Source organism: Acipenser ruthenus, chromosome 8, assembly GCF_902713425.1.
Source record: "Acipenser ruthenus chromosome 8, fAciRut3.2 maternal haplotype, whole genome shotgun sequence".
Lineage (NCBI taxonomy): Eukaryota > Metazoa > Chordata > Actinopteri > Acipenseriformes > Acipenseridae > Acipenser > Acipenser ruthenus.
In genome coordinates this window covers 41,090,709-41,103,535 of record NC_081196.1, presented here as the reverse complement: position 1 = coordinate 41,103,535, position 12,827 = coordinate 41,090,709, and the positions used below count along the sequence as shown (strand labels likewise).

The window sequence follows — 12,827 nt, the reverse complement described above, 5'->3', positions numbered from 1 at the left end:
TTTGTTTACTAACAGTAGCTCCACAGTAGTCCACGAAAATAAATAGTAAAAAACAAACATGCCGGTACCCGTACATTGTTGTGTCGTCAAATGCATTACAATTTACTGTACGCAAAATTGTCAATAATGTTTCCTTGTTTTTTTTTTGTTTTGGTTTTTTTTTGTTGATCGGGTGGGGTTTGACTCGCTTCATTAAATAAAATACCCTTTTCTCCAGAGCAGAGAGATCGTCAATGTTTTGGCATACAAGTAAGTTCGGGTGTTGCATATGGTAGATTTCTGTACCCTAGAGAATTTTGTACTCTTGATGATTCCACACCGACACAGCTGTATTTTTTCCAAAGATCGCTAGACGTGAACGGTTGATGTTTCTGAACAGTATTTACATGTAATAAAATGAAAATGTGTTTTAAAAGAAAGAAGTTTTATAAGGTTACCTTAATGACGGGTTTCGTGTATTGAGCAAAGCAGGAGGCTGAACGTACTGTATATCTTATTTTGCCACAGAATTAGTTTTGTCTTGTTTACAATATTTGTTGCAAGCTGCACCAGAACTCAATAGCTGTGCTTGAGAACACAGCGGGGCTCGGGCACAGCAATATTGCGCGTGCATGTCCACCGATCTTTGAAAAACTCTATGGGGTACAGAAATGTGCGTAACACCTGTCAGAACAGTTTGATTTTGGGACACATGCCTCGGTTTGAATGTCAGTGAGTGATTTTTTTCCCAGTTGAGGCGCAAATCTGAGTTTGGGCCCGAGACTGCATACCTAGTTACCTGCATTAATCCGGGCCTGTGTACGCTGTTACTGTTTCTGTTACAATATTACATAAGCAGCTAAACGAGACTTTCATAAGTGGACGCTGTGTTACTCAGTGTTGGCTATAATTGAATGTATTTTGACTGTAAAATGAGACTACCAAGTATGCACCTGAAAACGTTTTCTCATACAGTAATGACTGTAATTGTAAATGGCCTTAATTAACACAAATGTCAAACTTGGAACCAAAAAAACAGTTACAGCATCAGACTTTTTAATTAGCAGAACATTAAATACATTAACTTCATAGCTCCAGAGGGGCCGTGGTTATGAATGGGTGTCTTGAGCTTCTGCGTAACAATCAAGCACCACTGAAATCTACCGCTGGTGTATCAGTAGAAGAATGTGCCAAATAAAGTGCTCATAACATTGTGTACAGCTCCACTTGCAGTCAGGCCCAGCTCTCTTCCTGACTGAGTAATCCTGCTACTTCAGTAACTGCACAAATTCCATTCTATGTACGCATCACAGCCTAATATGGTCATATACACGTTTGACTGATAGAAAACTATGCAGCTACATCATGTTGTGCTTTCAGTGGTTTGATGTGAATGCTGTGGTTTTCCTATTTTCTTAGTTTTATACAGAAGCATACAATACATATTACTAACAATAAAGCAAACTTTCTCTGCAGAAACTGGCAGAGGTTATTTCATTGTGTTTTATTTTAAAAGGGCCTGCTGAAATAATATCCTTGCTATTGTGTAGAAAATAAATATGAGTGAAGTTCAGGTTACTGCAGCAGTTTTCCAGCAAATGTATAATCACAAGTGCTGGTAACTGACAGTTTATTGTGATACTCAGAAAACGTGTATTGAACTACAGTTTACACCCTCTATTGTGTAATGTTGGGAGATACATTTGTAAAAGTTGTATTTAAAAATCCTCAGGGGTAAGTAAATGTATATATCATTCTGACTCTATTCAAAGCTTTACATGCCCCAGAGGGGTGTGTGTTCAAGGTTTCTCACTGTGCCTAAAATAAGATTTGTATGTGGCAATATATTTTCTTTATTCTATGTCACAATATTACCACAATCCTAACTGTATTACCTGTGTTGAGATACTACTTCTCTAGTCAGATGCAGTGAGAATCAGACTAGTGGCTGCAGGGGGACAGGTTAATGGCTACACTCTGGTGTACCAGATATACCTAATGAGAAGAAATTATAGTAATAGCGGTGGGTGGTGGTGCTGGCAATTGGTGGTGGGTTGTTGAGAGACAGGGTTTAAAGGTTGGTATTAGAAGAGCGTGGGTGAAGACTGTTACAGTATTAGGTGATCACCCAATCCACACAAGTAAACAAAAAAACAATGCATGACAAGATTGCAGGGTTTAGAGTAAAAACAAGTTCAGCAAGAGTCTTTCTATAGAATGAATGAAGCAAACTGGGAACAGTATTGTGCTCCATCTGCAAAGGAAGGCTAGGAAGACTACGCTTTTATTCCTTTGTTGTTGGTAAAGGAAGTCCTAGATCATTTGTTATTTAACCCTAACACAGCTTGTACTTGGACTGATGTAAGCAGTCCACTTCTAACCCTGGAGTACACAGTCTGATATGCATAAAAGAAGAAATATGAAAAAATACCTAGCACAAAATATTATATTTGTGTTTGTGTTTGGCTGTAGGACAATTACATTTAAACAAACAGAAACGTAACAGGGGTTTTGGCTGGTTGTGATACTGGTATCCATGAAGTTATTTCATTATGCTTATACCTGAGACAAATGTACAGGGTGATTATTACTTTGAACTACTGTTATAGAAAAACATTCCGGTTGGTGCACCAAATGATGGTCTATAAGATTGTAGATCAACAGCAGGGGTCATAAAAGCCCTCTAACACAAATTGCATTTACATTTTCAAAGTTCGGGAAGTGCAGGGTTGCATCCTGGCTGTGTGAAGTTGTCAATCTTCACTATAGATTCATAGGGCGCTGTGACACTCTGGCAGATAGGGAAGTTAAAATCTTTAGGAACTATTTCTCCTGAGCATGCTATAGCAGACCCAACTGGCTAGGTGTGCGGTCACTACAAGCAGACACCTGCAGGGCTGCTTTTTGTCCTTTAGGATCCAGTAACTCACCAACATCCACTTTAGAGCTCCTGGATTTACTGAAACCGTTGGCTTGGTTGTGGGATCACAGGATGGAAACTGACCTTCAGTTCTTCTGAACTGCTTTGGGGTGTTGCTGCAGTGAGGTAACATTCTAAATTGGGAAGATAATTAGGCACATTTTCAAACACAGCACCTCTTAATTTTTTACACAGCAGCTTCACAAAGTGGCCAATTGGCTTTTTAACCACACTGTATGTTTGAATAAACATGTTTGGATTTAGAATTTAAGTGACTTTTATGCAGTATATAGTTACTTGTTACGCCAACACACACTATAATGATACTTCCATTTAAATTAATCTCTTTGTGGAGATAAGCTGTTACATATTTTGTATTCAGTCTGACTGGAGACTTTACAGTTGTATAATTGTCTGTTTTGACTGAGATTCCTTTCTAGTGGTATTTTCAAATGTTGCTCCTCGATAATTTAATCACTTACAAATACCAGACCCAACAATTCCCACTCACTTAAAAGCACACGCACGCACGCACGCACGCACGCACACACACACACACACACACACTGCCAATTATATTTTCAAATCAACAACTTTACAACCCACCTACAATGCATTTCGTCACATTTACTGACGAACAGCAAAGTTAACAAATGTATTTCCTTTGTAAAATACATTAAAAAAAATAAATAATCAAACATACAAACCCCCTTCTATCTATCCCCCACGTCCATGTAGATTGAATGAATTTGACTGTGGAGAAGGACCTGACATTGATATATCAGGAGCACCAGCTGTCTGGGAGTGGATCACTATTGGATGACTGACACTTTCGGCTTCTGTGAGTTCCAATCAAACAATGGAGTGGAGCTGTAGTCTTTGTTACTGAGAGGGTTTCCCACCACCGCTTTTACCTCTGATATGCTAATACAGGAATTGCTGTGTGTGGAACAGAGAGAAAAGAAAGCCTTTCTCAATAAGACTTTGAATAAGTGCTGAAAGTGGCACAAAGTTAAAAATGCATATGAGATTCTTTTATACCACATGGCTTTTAGTAAAAGAGGAAGGAGCCATCTGCTTCCTCTGTACAGCGGGGGAACAGAACATGAGTTTTACAAATTACTTAACTTTCATAAATGAAAAGGCATCCTAACAAACTGAATTTGGCCGAGCAATACAGGAATGACTTTATTGATGCACGCCATATTAACACTGTTTTTACAGAAACTAGCACTAATCAAATTAGCACTGCATGAACGGTGTCTTAATTTCTCAACCTCCTTCATTGCATTTGACAGCAATTGGTAAATCAGGGGGACTAGGTGGCACAGTAGGCTAATCCAGTGGCACAGTAGGCTAATCCAGTATCTTTTCTTGCCTTTCATCTCTGAGGGCCAGGGTTTGGGTCACGCAAGTGAAATATACTAATATAGTACTTCTCCCTTTCACTGCACAGAAATACAAATACTATACTTTTTCTTGGTTAATAAACCATGCAAAATGGTCAGCGCAGAAAAAATATTAGTCTGTAGTTTATCTAGATTAATATTAGACAAAAATACTTCAGTTACTCTGAAACAATGATAATGCAAGAATTCAGTCAATGTGCTATATCCTAGATATATGCAGGAAACCACTTGTGTTTTGAGAGCTTTTCCAGACACTAAGACTGGCCGCTTATCCACTTCACCACTCATTAGAGCTGTAAGTGGGTTATATTTCCATTAGGACCTGCCTCCAATAGTAATTAAAGTGAAATACAACAGAATAACAGGATGTTATGCTATTTAAGCACTAATCAAATCGAGTCTCATTATTTTGAATGGAGAAGGCAGAGAGATATACTGGTATACTGTATGCATGTATCTGGTAATAAAAGTGGGTTTGTTTTCAATTTCAACAGTATACATTGCTTTGCTTTTGTATTTCAACCTTATGTTCAGTTTTCTTTAGTTAAATAATTTTCTTGAAGTAAATACTATATGAAACAGTATGATTTGCTTATTAAAGTTTCACTTTATTTAATGGGACCTACTCAACATTAGTTCGTTGATAGGCGCTCCTACATAAGCTGCGTGGGAGAAGGCAAAATTACTGTACCAACAAATGTATTCAGAAAGGTGAGGCAGATTTCAAAGCAGTAATTACAGTACAAACTCTGAGGTTGTACTGTAATTACTGTTCACTGTTTTTTTTTTTACATGCGCATGTAAACTGGGCTATCAGGATTCAAATAGAAGGAGGCATTCTGTATTTCACAGTCCAGCCTGGTGCATCTCACCCCAGGCACTATGTTTATGGCAAGCCAAATGATCATTTGGAGATATCTCAAATTCATTTATAGATATCTTCAAATATTTTAAGATATCTAAAACACATTTAGTTATATCTGAAAAGGATTTCCAGATATCTTTAAATGGAGCTTTAAATGAAATATCTTTAAATAATTTTCAGCAGTGTGGAGTAGTGGTTAGGGCTCTGGACTCTTGACCGGAGGGTCGTGGGTTCAATCCCCAGTGGGGGACACTGCTGCTGTACCCTTGAGCAAGGTACTTTACCTAGATTGCTCCAGTAAAAACCCAACTGTATAAATGGGTAATTGTATGTAAAAAAAAATAATAATGTGAAATCTTGTAACAATTGTAAGTCGCCCTGGATAAGGGCGTCTGCTAAGAAATAAATAATAATAATAATAATAATAATAATAATTCAATTTAAGATATCTCGAAATGACTTCCTGTTCATTTAGAGATATCTCAAAATGATTTAAAGACATCTCAAAATGCATGCTAGATATCTCATTTAAAGCTCCATTTAAAGATATCTGAAAATCATCTCAGAATTTATTTTAGATATCATAAAATGATGTAGAGATAGCTTTAAATAATTTATCTAACATAAATATAATAAATATAACATATAATAACATAAATATTTCAAGATATCTTAAAATGCAATTTGAGCTATCTCTAAATGATCCTTTGGCTTGCCATATTATGTTAATCTCACTACACTCCTGCCTCTATGCCCCAGACTAGCCTACCATGTGCTATTATTGATACAAGCTGCATAAAGGCTTACTGCAGCATTCTCTGGTATAATACCAAACATAGCAAAAGCATGGTAACACCTAGGCAAGTTTTGTTTTCAATTCGTGCTCAATGCCCAGAGAAAAAACACACTTTGAATAGCATCTGCTGTCCCCACTTGGGGACTGAAAAGTGACTATAGAGTAAGTTCAAAGTTACATGTATACGTGTTGTTACTTCTGCAAGTGTGGATATGCCAGGAGTATTTCGCTTTAAATGAATCGATTAAAGAGAAATGTACTAATAGACCACATTGAGCCTTTGTCAGGGAAGGCAGTATGGCAAATTGACAAATGTATTGAACACTTGTAGCTGTAATGCAAAGTTTAAATCAACCTTATGACATTCTAATAGCAGATGCTATTAAAGAACAACTTAGTGTTAGTGCTTATTGAAATACGGTGAGAAGCTAGTGACATGATGATGTATTGAAAAGGATTATTTACACTCAGTAAATGTTATTAACCTTTCATGTCAACCTGTTCAATACACCACCATACTGTGAATACAACAGTACAGTATCTATATCCATTGTTCATTCGCCAGTTCCAGCAAGCAGGAAGTTGCTCAGACAGAAAGTAGTTGGGAAGCTCCTTCCAATCAGTATCATAGCCATTGTTGCTTTGGTCACAGCCACTTCTTATGCCTTTTAAATTGCAACCTGAAAAAATACATTACATACATAAAAGGGCATATTGAACATTACTCTCTGAAATAACCAGGTGAGATACTATAACTGAAAAGTCTCACAGCTGTGTGACATCATCTCCTGTGGAATGTTGACACAGTTGTGAAATGTTGGCAGAGCTGTGGAATGTGGTAGAGTTCAACATTTTCCATTGTGAATGCCTTAATAGAGCATTGCGATACAAAGAGAGAAATGGGTCTTTTGTCCACCATTTGAAAAGCACTGGACCTCTGGCGCAGTATTATCATTCAGACTTAATAGACCGATTTTGAAGAAAGTGCAAAGTTTGCTTCCAAACTGCTGTAAGAAAGAAAAACCAACATTGATATTTTACAATAAGAAACAACTTTGGTGCAGTTAATTAATTTTTATGTTGACTTGGTTCTCAAGTCTATATCCATGTAAGTACACAGCAATGGCCATGTAAGAGCAGGAACTATTACTAATTACTCACTTATTACAATGTAATTCTATGTCTATTCATGCCCTGTATGTAAGTGCTGCCCATGCTTTTCACATGCTTTTATTGTTTATTACAATGGTTTACTATACAATAAAAGGCTATGAGGTCTATACAATTTACCAATCTAAAGACAGATATTATCGAAATCATTAAACATGCCACTTCCTGGCTTTTTATATATTTCACACAGTGAAAATAAACCAAAGTGACTGTTAGTTTAATGTCTAAATGTTTTCATACTAAAATAAACTATGAAAATTCAATCACAAATGTTTCGATTAAAAACCTTTCTCACTCAATATTTCCCTGTTTCATTAAAAAAAAAAAAAACTATCATACAAACTGATATTTTTTTAAAATATAACATTTAAAGTAAAGAAAGCTGGGGAATTCTAACACCAGGAGCAATGCATATAAATACAGACATATAGTTCAAAAACAGAGCATTTAGATAAGACTGTTGAGACAGAAGTATCTTGGTTATAGAGATGCATCAATTTGTGTTCAAAATCTTCAACAAACTGGTTTTCTTTTAAGAGCCAGAATAAAAGTATAATATTTCCTTGGTCAGCTAATACATTAAATCCTGATGTTATGTCAATACGTTCCTATAACATTCAAGATGAATGGAGTGGTGTAGGGTCATTAGTGCACAGAAGTGAGCTATAAAGGGTCTTGAGTATCAAAGGGATGGTACTATAAAGTATGCCTGCTTCATTTAATTAACAAACAGCATGGATGCAAAGCTCCCCAGTTTAGCACATCACATAATGGAAAAGACCATCAGGTTTGCCATATTGTTCGCAATTCAAATTACTTATTTTATTCATATTTAAAGTCAAATGGATCCCTTCTTTGTAAATCATGGAGCCTATTCCTATTCCTACATATCTAAAAAGATGTACTTTAAAGAATTTTTGTTTTAGTTTTTTAGCCATTAAGAGGGTTAAAACAAATGCCAGCAGTTCTAAATACTACAGAAATACACAAGTGAGACTCCCAGGTATATTCAGTTACACAAGAGCCCTGTGTTTTAAGTAATTCAATCTGTTATTATTGAGACAGAGTAAGTAGACTCCTGAAGATTTCACTGGAGCAAAAATGTTATTAACCCATTATAGGCTAAATATGCAGTCCTACATTTTGTAGACTAAATATTAATCAAAATAAGAACAGTATATGTGGATCTACCGTTAACATTTTTATTGACCAACATTCCTGGTCATTTTCTTTGCAGAAAATGTCACCACGTCCCAAGGTCAATGCTATTCCCCTGTGACTGATTGCATGGGAGCTTAAGCTTCTTCAAAGCAGATGGGGAATGTTTTTTTTTATGTTTTCATTTTAATGAAGGCACTTACAACAGGGCTGTGTTTGTATGGTGTTGGTAGACAGTGTGTTTAGGTTTTAACTAACCAGGATTTGAACCAGTGACCTTTTGGTGTACAGGCTGTAGTTCCCCCTACAGAGCTTCCAATGCTCAAGGAATGAACTGTATCTTAAATTAGATTAGATGCTTGGTGTTCCCTACAAGGCCATCATTCTTACAGTCCAAGTTGCACACTTTGAATTACAAGATCTTGGAGCACATCATGCAATTAGGGTGGAAATACATAGATGTTTGTCTGCAACAGACTTACAACAACTACATGTAATTGCTTTTTCCTTTTTCTCCTTTTCCAGTTTCTACAATGATCTTAACTGCTCAATTTAACATTAAGATATATCCCAATGCATATCCCAACAATACAGTAGATAGTTGCATAATACACTATACTTTTTCGTCTCACACAATTAAGAACATAAGAACATAAGAACGTTTACAAACGAGAGGAGGCCATTCAGCCCATCTTGCTCGTTTGGTTGTTAGTAGCTTATTGATCCCAGAATCTCATCAAGCAGCTTCTTGAAGGATCCCAGTGTGTCATCTTCAACAACATTACTGGCGAGTTGGTCCCAGACCCTCACAATTCTCTGTGTAAAAAAGCACCTCCTCTTTTCTGTTCTGAATGCCCCTTTATCTAATCTCCAGTTGTGACCCCTGGTCCTTGTTTCTTTTTTCAAATGAACACATCAGAGTTGAAATATTTAACACATGGGTTTTAGTAATGTATAGTGAAAATGCTTTTAGAGTCTAAATGACATCTGGCAACATACCAAAAGCTGTTTTCCATCTTCATTTAGTAGTACAGTTTCTAATGTCTGCTGAATGTAAACGCCTTCGTTAAGATCCTCCAAATACCTGCAAGAACCCACACACAATCTCATTTGTTTTGAGAGCTATTTGTGGGACACTATGGCCTAAAACTAGGTTTGAACTAATGTATATATATATATATATATATATATATATATATATATATATATATATAGAAGATCCACATATTGTATTGATTTAAACTTTAGAAGATACTTAAGTAGAACTATTAAAAGGCAACAACATTGCTTGCATGGATGGTCGGTTGCACATCATATCTACCATTACATATCATTGGTGTTAATTGCTGTGTTGCCATTGACGGAAATCATATTTGGTATTAAAGTGTTATTTTATGCAAGCCTGCATTTTCATTACAAAGAACAAATATAGGTTAATGGTCTCACTTAAAGCATTGAGGGAGTCTAAGATTAAAGTACAACTATACAGTACACAGTACGATCACTTAAAGTCTTTTAATACAACTAGCTGCTGGTCTACTTATTTGACCAATATTTGTTCAGAAGTTGATTTTGTTCTTTTTTTTTCTCAGGGATTTCCTAATTGTTGTCATTTGCCCCAATGATTGTAAGCATCTGTGATGGCACCAGCAGGCACGCCACCTCTTCATGTTAAAATAACAGTGTCTCACTGTGTTGCTCAATTTTATGCTGGAACCTAATTCCCTGGAGTCTGTTTAATACACATTTCCATTGTTTAGCTTTATGTGCTTTATCAGAAATAAATTCCGATTGAGGTAAGAATTATCAAATGTATTCTATTGGTAAAATAATTTATAACAGGTTTTTTTTTTGGTACCGGTAGTCTAAAGACCTACTCAGACTATACTTGCAATTGTACACATTTTTATTGATTTGTAATAGATCTTTTTTTTATGTGGATCCTGGAGGCAGAAAAGCTTGCAATCAATTTGTCACAGTGCATCTCACAAATAATCCAATAATACAACACATACAGATATTATGTTTAAACCTAAATGCTAAACCACTCACAAAGCTGATATGGCACTGAATTAAATCTGAAATGGTCATCCTCGTCATGAGGTGTCTGAGCAGTTCTCTATGATATTAAAGAACACTATGTTATAGTGGACATACTTTTGACACTACCAGTGATATTTTGCTTACAACCAGATAGCATTATAAAACTGCTTTTATATTAAACAATTTTCCACTTTTTATTTGTTTTTTGTTTTATTTTATTTTTTTTACCAATCTTCCAGATTAGGACCTCTTAATTCAGTTACATTTAATTAAAATATTAGTAAAACACATATTTTTTTGAGTGTCAATCCTTTTCAATAGGCCTAAGAGTTTTTACCTTGGTAAATTATATTCTGGATTTCAACAACGTTGACCTATTCCTCTCAATAAAAACTATAAAAAAATTAAAAAATAAAAAAAGACTTAACAGGGAGTGACTGTTGCTAATGTACATGAGGCTGCAGGGTAGGTCTGGCTAATAAAGGTTAATGGTGTGCAGCCTGGCCAGCAGAAGCATTCGTTAATTCAGCTGTCCCCCTTCCAGCGCAGAGGAACAGCACTCTATAGAAGATGAATGTGTAGGGGAAGGGAGTAATTGAGATCGATGCAAGAAAGGGATCCTTTTGAATATGCAACATGTAGACAGGCATGACTAGGTACTTCAGCATACTAATGAAATACAAACATTAGCAGAATTTTTTTCTGCAAAACAAAAAAAAACATGTTAAGACTGTTTTTTAAAGAACATTTTGATTAATTACATAAAATGTGCAGTTTACAAACTGTTTTAGAGAGGATTAGAAGAGTACTCTCTCTCTCTCTCTTTTTTTTTTTTGGCAGCATGAGAATGTTTATAAACACACTTTAAAAACATCCCCAAAACCGTTGTTTAAGTTTTGTAAATATGTGAAAAATACAAAAAAAGCCCTGGAATTGTTTATTCAAGTTTTTTCACTTCAATGTTTTTTCTCCCTTCAGAATAAATGGTGCTAATTGAACACCAGTAGCTACTTAGTGTTCTTCTTTCCAGAGACTTAATAACAAGTTGCTTTGAAGGCTGTCGAAATGTAATCCTGGTTGCTTCATGCTGGCAACACATTAAGGAAGGGTCATTGGGGAAGCAGCATGCATTTACCAGTGCTGTAATTTACCACACAATCATCTATTGTGTTTTTGTGTTATTCTCTTTGATGCATGTGTGCAACGTTTCTTTCTTTTAGGGGTGTGTCAGGAACAGTTCATCCATTTACAGAATCGGGTTTTAAAGCCTACGTTTGAAATGAAAGTCAGACAAGGCTGTTTACAATATACTGTACCTTTAAGGTTTAGCCTTTTTGAAGACTCCCGTCTAACCCCACCTCCCAATCGAGGAAATGCATTGAGTGTGTTATTACAGTAAGCGTTGGACGCACAGTCCAAAAATATAATGTGCTAGTGTCTATCTTCCCATGAAAAACAAACCTCTTTATCACTTGAATTATATCCAGACAATTTTTTTTTTTTTTCCATTGCTTGTTCAACTGAAATACTAATTTCTTGCAAATGAAAAATACATACAAATAATCCCTTTGGCTACCCTTTGAGAAAAAGGTCAGTGCAAATGTATTATAAATTGACTGTGGCTGCTATGGAAACTTTCCCACACATACCCAGTGGGTGGATTAACATAGTATACTGAATTAAGGTAACAGCTGGTTCTCAATAACACTTGGCTGTTGCAACTAATGAGAATGTAGGCATGTTTATGTTTTGTCCCTATATACATTTGGGAAGCTACACCAATCTTCCATCTACCTGACCCAAAACTAATACTTGCCTCTGTCTTATGAACCAGACCCATGTGGTACATTCATTTGAGAGGGATCTCCTTCAATCAGTGCAAGACAAGTTGCTGTGAATCCTTTGCCAGGCATTTTCACCATCCATAGAAAGTAACAGCTTTTCAGAGCTGCTAATGTCTCCATCCTTGTCCCAGTCAGCAGGTACAGCACCACATTTATCCCCATGCCATGCTCACTACTTTTTGCAGCCACTATCCATTTAAACTTAGGCACTCTAGGCTTCTTTTTTCACCAATGAGACAATCACTGTGTCTTATCTTGTGTATTGAGCCTTGGTACAGTTAAGTCTAGAACTGTGAAATAAAGAATTAAAAACATGTTTATGCTTTACATGGATGTGTTACAGTTTCTGTGAAACTTTGGTTTTGGGTGTTTTTCTTTGTGTTTTAAATTCTTTGTTGCTGCTTCGCTTCAGCTATTAGATTACAGTATGTTTTGGGCAAGTAAAAATCAGCTCATATGATGTTAAATGTCAGTATCCTCATGATACACTCATTAAAGAGGAAGGAATAGTTCAGTGCCACTTGTTTTTTTTTTTCAATTGTTTTTCTCCCCGTTGATACATATGTACAGCAGGGAATATTGTGGATGCAGGTCTAAGTGAGTATGTCACACTTTACATACGGTATCTAGAGAAACACTGGTC

The 12,827-nt window shown here is 36.1% G+C and overlaps 1 protein-coding gene across 3 annotated transcripts in view; it reads right to left on the bottom strand.

Annotated features, from left to right (window-relative positions):
• The window catches only part of LOC117406682 (epidermal growth factor-like protein 6), a 69,642-nt gene extending 65,849 nt beyond the window's left edge, over positions 1-3,793 (bottom strand). Inside the window, exons 1-2 of one of the 3 annotated variants that reach the window (XM_059028991.1) lie at positions 3,607-3,793; positions 2,910-3,033 (exon numbers count right to left, since the gene is read on the bottom strand). The gene's annotated coding sequence lies outside the window, so the exon portion shown is untranslated. Of the gene's footprint in view, positions 1-437; positions 548-2,909; positions 3,034-3,606 lie in introns of those variants that run through there. The other 2 variants (XM_059028993.1, XM_059028992.1) reach the window with 2 other exon arrangements.
• Positions 3,794-12,827: the final 9,034 nt, after the last annotated feature.